Genomic DNA, 12,368 nt, shown 5'->3' on the forward strand with positions numbered 1-12,368 from the left:
TTGATTTGTGTTTCCCTGATGATTAGTAATTTTGAGCATCTTTTCATGTATCTGTTGGCCATCTGCACGTCTTCTTTGAAAAAATGTTTAGGTCCTCTGCCAACCTTTAAAAAATGTTTACTTATTATGAAAGAGAGCACATAAACGAGCAGGGGAATGGCAGAGGAGGGAGGGAGACAGAGAGAGAGAGAGAGAGAGAGAGAGAGAGAATGAGTGAATGAAAGAGAGAATGAATCCCAAGCAGTTTCCACGCTGTCAGCACAGAGCCTGATGTGGGTCTCAATCTCATGAACCGTGAGATCATGACCTGAGCTGAAATCAAGAGTCAGACGCTTAACTGACTGAGCCACCCAGGCACCAGATACCCTCCTCTGCTCCTTTTTAAATCAGGTTGTATATATTTTTTGATGTTGAGTCACGTAAGCCCTTTAGGTACTTTGGATGTTAACCCCTTACTGGCTATATCCTTTGCAAGTATATTCTCCCATTCAGTAGGTTGCCTTGTTGTTTTGCTGGTGGTTTCCTTTGCTGTGCAGAAGCTTTTTATTTTGATGTTTTAATAGATTATGTTTGCTTTTGCTTCCCTTGCCTTAGGAGACATATCTAGAAAAATGTTTCTTTGACTCCTGTCAAAGAAATTAATGCCTATGTTCTTCTCTAGGCTTTTTATGGTTTTAGTTCTTTCAGGTCTTCATTTTGAGTTTACTTTTGTGTGTAGCATTAGGAAGTGGTCCAGTTTCATTCTTTTGTATGTAGTTGCCTAGCTTTTCTAGCACCATTTATTGAAGAGATGGTCTTTTCCCCGTTGTATATTCTTGCCTCCTTTGTTTTATTATTAAATAAAAATGGATTTTGACAGATAATTAGTAGTGTTTATCACATTCCTCTGACCCACTCCTCCCCCATAACCTACATGTTCCAAATCCATTCAGCAGGGAAATGCAAACCTTTTCTTAGAAGGGAATAGGGGAAATGAACTGGAAATATGGCTAATCAGTAGAGATCTATAGAAATAAGTAGAAAGAAGAAAACACTCAGAAGTGGCTCTATTTGTTGTGAGTGATCTCTGTACCTTCTTTGTGTATTAGTCAGCAATCATAGACCTGTGTGAGTGTTCAGAGTTACCACCAGCTGATATAGAAACATCCTCTGACTTCTCAGAAATTATCATCCCATCTCTGCTTGAATTCCTAATCTTAGGTGCATTCTGTGCTGCTAAGTATAGAGATTTATATTGTAATAATAATTTTGAAAAAGGATTAAAAAATCCTGTCTTGTGAAATTATCTTATACTCTCATTGCACTCAAGAAACAGAAGAGAGAACAAGAGAATGGCAATTGTTTACATTTCTTTATTTATCATGAGATTTGGGCATAAAATATATATCATTTACATATAAAATTGTCATGTATTGCATATACAGGATGTAAAGGATCTAAAAATATCTGGAAGTTTGAGGTGGAACAATTCTATTTTTGACAAAGTGACCTTAGATTCTTCAGAAAAATGCTCTTTATGTAAAATTTTTACAATTATAAGAGGATCTGTTGATTTCTCACAAAGTGGTTTCTCTTCCACACCCTCCCTAGTATCCTGTCTACACAGCACATGTTATTTTATATCTTCAGGTCTACTGTGTCTTTTTCTCCTTCAAATATGTCTTATCCCTTTTACTTGACTAAATCTCCAAGGATAGTATCCACTTACTATTCTGTGCTGTGCCTGTCAGCAGCCAAACACTATCCCTTCAGTATATCAAGTACACAATAAATACTGGATAAATGAATGGAATTTAGGCCCAATTCAGGTCACAGCTCAAACGTCACTTCCTCAGAGAGGCCTACGCTGACCACCCTGTCTGGAATGGCATATGGATCCCCTTGCCCTAGGCTAATTCTCTTCATGGTACTTAGTGCTACCCAACATGACTTTCATCTTTGAGTTCAACTGTTAATGTCTGTCTGCTGCTCTCGAAACAACACTCCATGAGATTAGGGGAGTTTCTTTTGTTCACAGCTATATTCTCAGCCTTTAGAACAGTGACTGGTTTAATAAATAGTTATTGAAAAAAATTAATGGTGATAATATAAGGACAGTTTTACTCATCAAAATTATTTTGGAAAGTTTCATATTTTATTTCAGCTAAATAAGGACTCTGATCAGCCACTTGGGGTGGGGCTTGAGACACCAAAGAATCTTCTCATATAGTTGAGCTGCCTTCTAGAGAGGGTAGTTCTGTTTGTTGAAGGGTTCAGTATTTGCTGACAACAGAATAAGTTGGATAATACAAGTTCAGGGGTGTATGTTGGGGCACAGTTGAATTTTTCTGCATAATAAAGGGGGCTCTTGAGACTAATCTAGGAGGAGAAAGGACTTACCAGGGAGGCTGGCCTCTGGGTCACAACAGGAGAAAGAGAGAAGACCTGTTGTTATAACTGAGGAGGGATTTAGGGAAAATAAAATACCTAATGTAGATTTTGCGAGAATGCTATGTGCAACCCTATGTAGCACCCCCATGAAGTCTCCGTGATATTTTTTTTTTTAATTTTTTTTCAACGTTTTTATTTTATTTTTGGGACAGAGAGAGACAGAGCATGAACGGGGGAGGGGCAGAGAGAGAGGGAGACACAGAATCGGAAACAGGCTCCAGGCTCCGAGCCATCAGCCCAGAGCCTGACGCGGGGCTTGAACTCACAGACCGTGAGATCGTGACCTGGCTGAAGTCAGACGCTCAACCGACTGCGCCACCCAGGCGCCCCTCCGTGATATTTTTAATAAACAAAACAAACATCCCCAGTGGTTGGAATTACTATATTTTTATTGGAAACTGGTAAGGGGGCTGAGTTCAGCTTTTGGGTATGTGTGGATTTGAGGAATTGAGTATTCCTGGCTAAAGGAACAGGGAAGTGTCTGATAGTTGTCTGAGTGAAATGTAACATACCCTAAAGGGATACACTCCATAATATGGATGTTCTGCTTTCCCTATTATACCGTAAGTTTTTTAGAGTCAGGGCATTTATCTCCAACTTTCTTTGAAGATCCCACAAGGAGATGAGGTATATAGTGGGTCTATAAATAATGATCATTTGGTGAATGCCACCTGTATCAGTCAGCTACTGCTGTATAACAAACAACCAGTAAATCTCAGTGGCATTTATGGTAAGCGTTATCTTTCATATAATTGCAGATTGACTTCAGAGGCACTGATCTATGCTGGGCTTGAGTGAGTGACTGCTTTCACTTGCTGGTCCAGCTGGGCTTGGCTCTTCACTGAGGCATGGGCTTTGGGTATATTTATTTGGGGCTTCTACTGAAGAGGTGGCATCTACTTAAAGGGAAGCTCTTTACATTGTGATAGCAGAGTCACAAGAAGCAAGCAGAACAGAGGATGCCTATTAAAGATTAGACTGGGAACTGACAGACTGTCAATTTTATCCATATTCCATTGGCTAAAGTGTCACAAGCTAAGCCCACATCAAGGAGCGGCCTCTGCTTTGTATAGGATGAACCACAAAGGTTGTGGATACAGATGGAGTGAATAATTAGAATCAACAATTCAGTCTACCACATTGACTGACCAACTGACAAACCATACATGATGCTGAGAAGCTGGGGCTGAGAAGTGAGTCCATTCCCAGCAGATGTTGGTGTGGCTGTGAATTGAGAGCCTTTGAAGGGAGTTCTTTTATTTTTTCTCCTTGCAAAAGGGGCCATTAAAGTTAAAAACCTCATTTTTGTAATAGAATGCACACAACAGTACACATATTGACTTATGTTTTTAGTCAATATCAAGATTTATTGTCCCCAGAGTTAAATAAATCGTGATATTGACCCCATCATAAGCCAATATCTGCCTAATGCATTTTTTTAAAAAGTATTTTGTATTCATTTATATTAATAGGACACAAGCAATCACTCACAGTATTAGTTTGTTTTCCCTTTCTTGCTCTTTCTCCTTTGTTATTTTTTTCATCTGTCTCTGTAATTAGTTCAGGGTTAATGTGAGAGTGGTAGAAAAATGAGATGGAATGCAATGTAGGAAAGATAGCTAACAGTGGACAGTGCCCATTGTAGAAAGAGGGGGATTCGTATCTGTAGAGAACTATGCCTTCTCTGATTCCAAATTGTGGAAATAAATTCTGCTTTCTTCAGCAGTTATTTTTCTCTGGGTTCCTTTCCTCTGTGATGTTCCTGTATAGAATTCCTTTAGGTTAGTGGGGGATATGGAGGTGAGGGGGGAAGGCAGGAAGGGACAATAAGTCAAGGGTTCTTCAATTGTCCTTGAATTGATTTTTCTGGCTTTCTTTTTGTGCTGCTTTATTCTTGATTTCTTTGTCTTTTTCTTTCTATTTTGTAGCTGGCATTTACATTTTCTGGAGTAGTGGAAAAAATATATTTCTTTAATACTGAATTCCATTTATCTCCATAAATTGGTTAGGGTATATGATCTAAAGGACTCAGCTGTTTTTAAAATAGGTTTATTCCTTTCCTTGAAGATTATTTCCACACAGTATAGACGAGTTAGTAGGAGACTCATTTTGTAGACCTCAGTGAGAGCTCTACATTTGCAGGGCATCATTTCAGATGTGGAGTTTCTGAACAAAGAAATTAAATTTATATGTATCACCTAAATTATTTCGAATTCATGGTTCAGCAAAGAGTTCAGATCCTAATCAAATATGTAGTTTGCATGGGAGTTACCACCCTTCTCAATAATAACATGGCCATCCTATTTATAGTGTTGACTAGATGGGGGTTTGGAGGCAGAGACTACTGTAGTGAGAATTTACCCTGGTTGTTTGCAGTTAGGCCTGTGTTAAATGTTTGGTTTTTCCACAATAAAATTTTTTCAGATAGGTGATTAAGAGAAGAGCTTTTCAAACAGTTTTCAGCCCCTATAAATAATAAAAGGATCCCCCTTACACACAAAGAATCTTTAAAAGGAAATGAATTCGGGGTGCCTGGGTGACTCAGTTGGTTGAATGTCCGACCGGCTCAGGTCATGATCTCATGGTTTGTGGGTTTGAGCCCCAAGTCGGGCTCTGTGCTGACAGCTCACAGCTTAGAGCTGTTTCGGATTGAGTCTCCCTCTCTCTCTGCCCCTCCCCCACTTGTGTTCTGTCTCTCTCTCTCTCTCTCTCTCTCTCAAAAATAAATAAACATTAAAACAAATTAATAAAAGGAAATGAATCCTACAATCTCCCTCTTGTCTTTTGTTTCCATCTATCAAAATGCTGCCCTTGTGTAGGGCCCCACAGAGTTCTCCTTTCTCCAAGAACCTTTACCAGCTCTTCCTGCTCTGCCATTCTCCCTCGTTTGCACCCTTATAAAACATACAATTTGTGTCACCTAATTAGTGTTTGATGTAATGTGAAGTTGGTTTTATTTTCTTGTTTCGGATGTCCTCTTTATCTCCATACCATATTGTATAATACAGGAGACCAAAGCCCCAATTTTTCACTTTTAAAACAGGAGCTGGGAAGAAGAAGAAAATGATGTTGGTGGTGCTGCTGCTACTGATTGCAGCTAACATTTATTATTGCTCACTATGTACCAGGGACTTTCCCAAGTCCTTTAAATAGGTGAACTCATGTAATCCTTACAGCGATCCTAGCAGTTAAAGATTCAATTATTATCCCTGTCTTACGAAGGACATTAGTCACAAAGAAGTCAAGCAGCTCACTAAGGTAAGGGGTAGACCAGCATTCAAAACCAGACCACCAAACTCTAAAGCCCAGTTGCTTCAATGATTATTAGAATAGGCCATGGGTTTCTTGCTTGAACACAGAGGAGACAAAAATGGAGCTTGCTCTTGTCCATTTGAGGGATGGGAGGGGTACAGGATAAAGTTGGACTGACAGAGAAGAGCAAGACCTGAGGTTTTTAAAATAAGGTTTCTTCTAGTTCTATTCTCACCTGACTTACATAATAGCACTCAGAGGGGATGGCTCAGGCATTTGAGAAGCTATAAAATAGGGGAAGCCTGAACAGTTTTTTCATGGCAGACAGCTGCTTCAGTATGAACCCCAGTGCAGGAATGTTGTGTCCTGATACCTGCTGTGGCACTTCCTAGCTCACATGGCAGAATGCTTTGCTGAAGAGGACGTAACCTTTCCCAGCCTGGTCACTGTCTACGTGGCCTCAGATCTGGGTCCTGGTTGGTAAAGAACAGATCTTTACCTGTACCATCTTACACCATGTCTGGGCTGAGAGTGGCCACTCTCCTTACAGAAAAATGAGGTGCTCTGTGTACCACCTAGTGCACAACGTCCTACATTGTGTTTCCACGTAGATTTATGGTATAAATGCTTCATTTTTTTTTTCCACAAAATTAAGATAAATACCATTTAGTCATGCATATTGATGGCAGTCATTGGGGCTGAACACACACCTCTTTTTTGGTATTCCAGTGGCTAAAAACCTGGAAGATATAAATTTTGTTGGTTAACCCTATGAGGATTAGGGGTTGGGGCGGAGCAGGGGAGAAAAGAGGTAGAAACACGTGGGCCACAGTGAACTCTTATATGAACTTTGTAGGCTCTAAGTTCTGAAGAGTGGTGTTCTCCCTTCCTTTAACCTACCCTCACCTTCCCTCCTCTCTGCTCCAGTGGTCCTGTGTACAAAGTTGGGGCAGTTGGGTGTCTGATGTCTATAGATAAATCAGCTGGTTCATGTTTACAGCTGGCAAGCAGATGTTTCGCTATTAGTTCCATAACAGGCTAGAAATATGGGTTTAGGGACAATCTTGACATCTCCCACCTCAAATACCAAATTATTCCTCATTTAAGACACACCAAATCTAGACTGTCACCTTGATGTTCTGTGATTCTGAGCCATAGTTATTAAAGTGGATGATGGAGGATATGGAAACATACTCTATTGTTCAGCCATTGGTCTTTGGTTTAAATTTAGCCTCTCGTGAAATGGCACCTCTTGATTCTGGCATGTTGTAATTTCGTTTCTTGGTTGGGAGTGAGGGTGTGGGGACCTTGGTGAGAAGGGGTTGGGCAAAGACACTGCCTCAGGCACTGTTTTAAAATGGAACAGCTTCATATTCCCTTCTCTGAATGGCTTTATCTGCCCTTCTATTCAAATTTAGTTTAAATTTCTGGTTCCGGTGTATGAGCACTTTTTCCCACCTTAACTTCTTTAGAAGTGGAATCTTCTTGTCATTCATTTCTAGTGATCCCATTTCACCTCCTAAATAATGGTAAATATTACTAATTGAGATACTAATTGATATCTTTCTAGAATGCAGTATTTAAGGTAATCCATCACTAAATTCAGTCCTCCTGAGGTGGTCCTCCACAGCTGTTTAACTATAAAATGCCTTTTATGGTGACTCTCCCGAGAGGAAAAGCATGCTGCCTGGAGATAGGAGGGAAGAGCAGTAATTGAGTACCTAACAGCAATGTCTCAAAGCTCCCTGCGGTTACACTGGACAAGGGCATGCCAGCAAGTTTCATTGTTTACTGAGTAAGCCTTGGGGGGATCAAGGCAGGTGGATGGCTTGAGACATTTCAGATGAAACCTGTGTGGCTGAGATCAACACAGCAGAGGTGGCTGGATTGAATCTTGCTTGAAATAATGCTATTCCCCCTCGCTCCACCCTGTGAGGCTGGTTGTATGTAAAACTATTAAGAAATTAAATAAGAGCTTACTGAGCTCTATTGTGTATGATAAGCATTGTGCTGGGTTAGAATGTAAGCACAGAATACTCCGTGCCTACAGAGTATTAGAATGAACAAAATGAAATTGCTGCTGTTGGACTGTTTTTACCTACAAAAAAAAAAAGTCAGTTTAATATAACTCATCTTAATACAAAAAACCTCTACCTACTTAACAAACATATATTCAATAAAATGAAGCATGTAAATTGCCTAACATACCACCTGGTATATAGTAATAGCTCAATAAATGGTACCTATTTTGATCAATATATTGCTGCCATGGGCACTGAATGTAGGTTGGAAGTATATAATAATGATTCAGTTAACTTTAATCAGGGGCCTAAATGCAATCCTTCTGTTTGGTCAAGTAATCTAAGAACTCATTTTTACCTACTACCTTCCCTTACATCGTTCAGTTACTTGTAGGAGGGAACCAAACCTCCAGGCTGGCTTGGCAGCATGGATGGGGCTCTGCTGCACCACATTTCAGTGGAATGAGGCAGTGTACTTCATGTCTGACATCTGGGATAAACTCCAGTGTTTTTTCAGGTCTGCCTGTAAGCCAACCTTTTGAGGAAAATTAACTTTGTCCCTAATTTGTGAAATCTTCCTCTTACTCTGAGTTTTAATCCATAAATGTTTTCATATAAACTGCAACATTGAGAATTATAAACCAAATTTGATGGAGATGACAAGTTGCAGTTTTAGATGGTTATATCTGATACAACAGCTGGAAAAGGAAAGCCAGAAACATGAGAGAGGCCAATGAAAAGCTTTCGTTGGCATGAAGAAGCATATTGTCATAATGTTCCCCCCAAATTGAATTGCCTTTAAAAAAGAACTGTAGGACTATTGGAAGAAATACAAATATTTTTTGAAAAGTTAAAATAAGCCCTTTTTGTGAGAGAATGTTTTCAGTACTGTCAATTTTCAGCCTTCAGAGTGTTTCAGCGTAGTCTATTCACTGAAGGGGGAAAAAAAAGTTCAGGGTTCTAGGAAGCAGTTTCCAGAAACATTCCATAGACTTTCTTCCTTTTTTTTAATAGGCATTTTTGTATTTAGAATCAAACTCAGAATTAAGAGAATTTATGAACTACTTGGTAGAAATGATAAGTCATAGCACTCTGAGTCAGTATCCTTTCTGTGTTCTTAACCTACCTCCCAAACAGTAAGAAGTCCATGAAGGACACCCTTCTGGACTTACGAGTTGTGGTGCTTATGCTCACATCCATTTCACCCGTCAGTATGGTCAAGGGTGGCTTCTCCAAGATGGTGACCTTTGATCAGAGCTTGGATGGAGAGTCTTTGAACCTGTGAAAGAAATGAGTTGTGATATGTTTGAGGGACAAAAAAAGGCCAGAGTGGCTAGAGCTTAGGGAACAAGGAAGAAGGAGGAGTGTTAGGAAGTGAAGTGAGGAAGCAGACAGGTGGGGACTAGGTCTTCTAGAACTTTTTAGGGAAGAAAAGAATTTCTGCCTTATCCTGGCTTCTTTGCCCCTAATAATTACATGACCTTCATATGTACAAAAAAACGGGGGGTTATAACAGTACCTGCATTATACAGTTTTATTTTTCCCCAGATTTATTGAGGTATGGTTGACAAAGATTATTTATATTTAGGTTGTACAACATGATTTTTTCTTAAGGTATATACAGTGTGATGAGTCACTATACATACACATTGTGAAGTGATTACCACAATGAAACTAATGAACACATCCATCACCTCCCATAGTTACTATTTTTTGTATGTCTGGTGAGAACATTCGCGATATACATTTTTAGCAGATTTCAGGTATATAGCACAGAATTATTGACTATCATCACCATGCTATTCATTAAATACATAGAACTTACTCATATTCTATTTGGAAGTTTGTGTCCCTTGACCAACCTCTTCCCATATCCCTCACCCCACCACCCTTGGCAACTACCCTTCTACATTCTGGTTTTATGAGTTTGACTTGTTTAGATTATATATGTAGGTATATTTATACAGTATTTGTCTTACCATGCCTGGCTTATTTCACTTAACATAATGCCCTCTAGTTTCAACCATGTTGTAGCAAATGGCAGGATTTCCTTAGTTCTCGTGGCTGAATACCATTTCATTGTATGTGTTTGTGTCACATTTCCTTATCTGTTACTGTGTCAGTGGACATTAGGTTTAATCATTGAATCATTAAATATGTGCTTAGACCTGTGCCCCTTATATACAGTAAGTTCTCAATAAATCATAGATATTGTTATTAATATGAATGGAATTAATATTACTATTATTAGCAAGTGACATGACCTGATTTGCATTTCAGAAAATGTCACTTTGGTTGCCATGTAGAGGCTGTAGGGAGATGAGAGGGGGACAGGAGACCAGTTTGGGGGCTTCTGCAATATGTAGCTGAGAAATGGTGATGAAATGGACAGGAAGGGGGTAAGGGCAGTAGAAAATTGTCAGATGTGAGGTATTTATTGGAGTATAACCATCAGGTCTTGCTAGTAGATTGGAAGTGGGGTATGAGGGAAATAAGATTCAGGATAGTGGTTCACTTCTGACCTGAGGAAGTGGGTGGATGTAGGTAGAATTTATTAGCCAGAGAATACTTCGAGCAAATAGTAGTGAAATTAACTGATTTGACACCAAAATACCGGGCCTGTTTTACCAAAGACAGTTAATTCAGTGAAAAGCATGCAAACATATGTGTCTGGAGTATCTGCTCTGTTGAGATTCCCAATTCAAAGCAAATTGGGGATCTCATTTTGCTTCTCCCAAGAACCTGTGTGTTATTACCATCCTACTTTGTGCTGAATCCAAGAGAAGGTGACTGACTGGCCTAGGTAGCCTGGCAGAATCAGGAAAATAACTCAGAGCCCATCCACCATACCATAAGTCCTCTGAAATCAAATCATCCAACCTTGTGTGTGATGGGGGGAGGGTAAGTGGAAGGGTGCAGTCGATGTGCCTGAAGCAGTAAATAAATAAATAAACCATTGTCAGAATTTCTCACTTTTTTAGCCACAGATATAACCTTGGTTAGAATAAGGCAAGCTATCTAATGATGTTGGATGCTTTTGACTTGCCCTCAAGGCTTTCTGTTCAATATTTCATAGGATTGCATTGGTATCTTTGAGCATTAAAAAAAAATGATACGAAACCAACTGAACATTCAAACACTTTTCAGAAGGTCAGGCAGTTTCCTTTTTGAAGAAAGCATCAGGCAGTTAGGGTGATTTAAGGGCACAACTGTGTGGATACAAGGATACCTATGATGACCTCTCATGAAAGCTTCCTTTCAGTTCTGATGTATATGACAAAAGCATTTTGAAAATAAAAGGTGAATTAGTGTATTGCAATTTGGGGTTTATTCATTTGAATTTGAAAGACAAAATTTAATAGTATAGAGTCCTAATTTAAACAGATTCTGCAAATGGGTTTGAATTACACACATTGGAGCCTCTAGGCCTATACTGACCCAGTAAGTCTCTCTCTAGTCCTCTGTGGTTTAGCTCTTTGCAGAAACACTCCCCTTGAGTCATATTTTAATACTTTTAGCATGTAGCAGTAATATATAACCTGAAATGCTTAGGTGGTAAATGTCTGTAATAGAACTCAAACTAGTTTGAGCACAAAGGTAGCTTAACTGGCTCAGGTAACTAGAAGGGGATAATGCTTTCAGGTATGGCTGGACCCAGGTGTCCAACAACACAATCAGGAATCTGTGCCCTTTCCATCTTTCTTCTTCCTGGTTGACTTCAGTGTCAAGAATGTATTTCTCCAGTGCAGTGCCAAAGACTGCTAGCTCCAGACTTTTATTCTATCAATGTAGTAACTCCAGTGAAGAGGAAAGGCCTCTCTTTCAGTAATTTCCTAGTAAGTTGTATCAGACTAGAGAGGAAATGTTTTTCTAACTTACCGAGTTAGAGGGGTGCTTTTTTTCCTGATTTTTGAGAGGGTACTTCTGGTCCTGAAGAAATTGAAAAGAGTAAGAATGGAAGCAGACAGAGTAATTAGGAGGCTCTTGCTGTCTCCCAGGTAAGCCAGGAGTAGACCATGGGTAGTGGAGATGGGGAGAAGTGGACGGATTTAGGGTATGTCAACTGAATTAAGAACATTTATGCCTAAAACAGAATGAATGCCTACTCTGAGCCTCGTGTGCTGAAGCAAGAGACACAACAGTGAATAAGACAGGCCCTCCCTCTAGAATTGCTAATGGTCTCTGGGTTAGAGACAAGTACAAACTGGTAATTCTCAAACCACAAGGTAAGTGCTTAATAGAGATGTGATCAAAGTGCTATGGGAATCCCGAGCACAGTGAATAAGTCTCCTAGGAAGAGTTAGGAGTCTGAGGCAGGTGGTAGTATTTGAGTTGGGCTTTGAAGTATAAACAGGAGTATGCCAGGTGAAGAAAAATGTAAAAGGAACTTCAATAGAAACAACATCTAGGGCATAAAGGCATGATGTGGTGAGACTAGTGGGTGAGGTTAGATTGGGAAGGACCTTGAATGCCTCTTTATGGAGTAGGTTTCAAGGTAGAAGTATTTAATATATGATATGTTAATTCATGAGTTTAAATATGTCCTATACAACATGTTTAAATGTTTGTTACTGTAATTGAGTCTCAAACTTTAATGTACATAAGAATTACTGTGTAGCATCTTTAGGGATTTTTCCACAGTAAATTTTGCTACGTGTTATTTTC

The sequence above is a fragment of the Prionailurus viverrinus genome, chromosome A3, assembly GCF_022837055.1.
Source record: "Prionailurus viverrinus isolate Anna chromosome A3, UM_Priviv_1.0, whole genome shotgun sequence".
Lineage (NCBI taxonomy): Eukaryota > Metazoa > Chordata > Mammalia > Carnivora > Felidae > Prionailurus > Prionailurus viverrinus.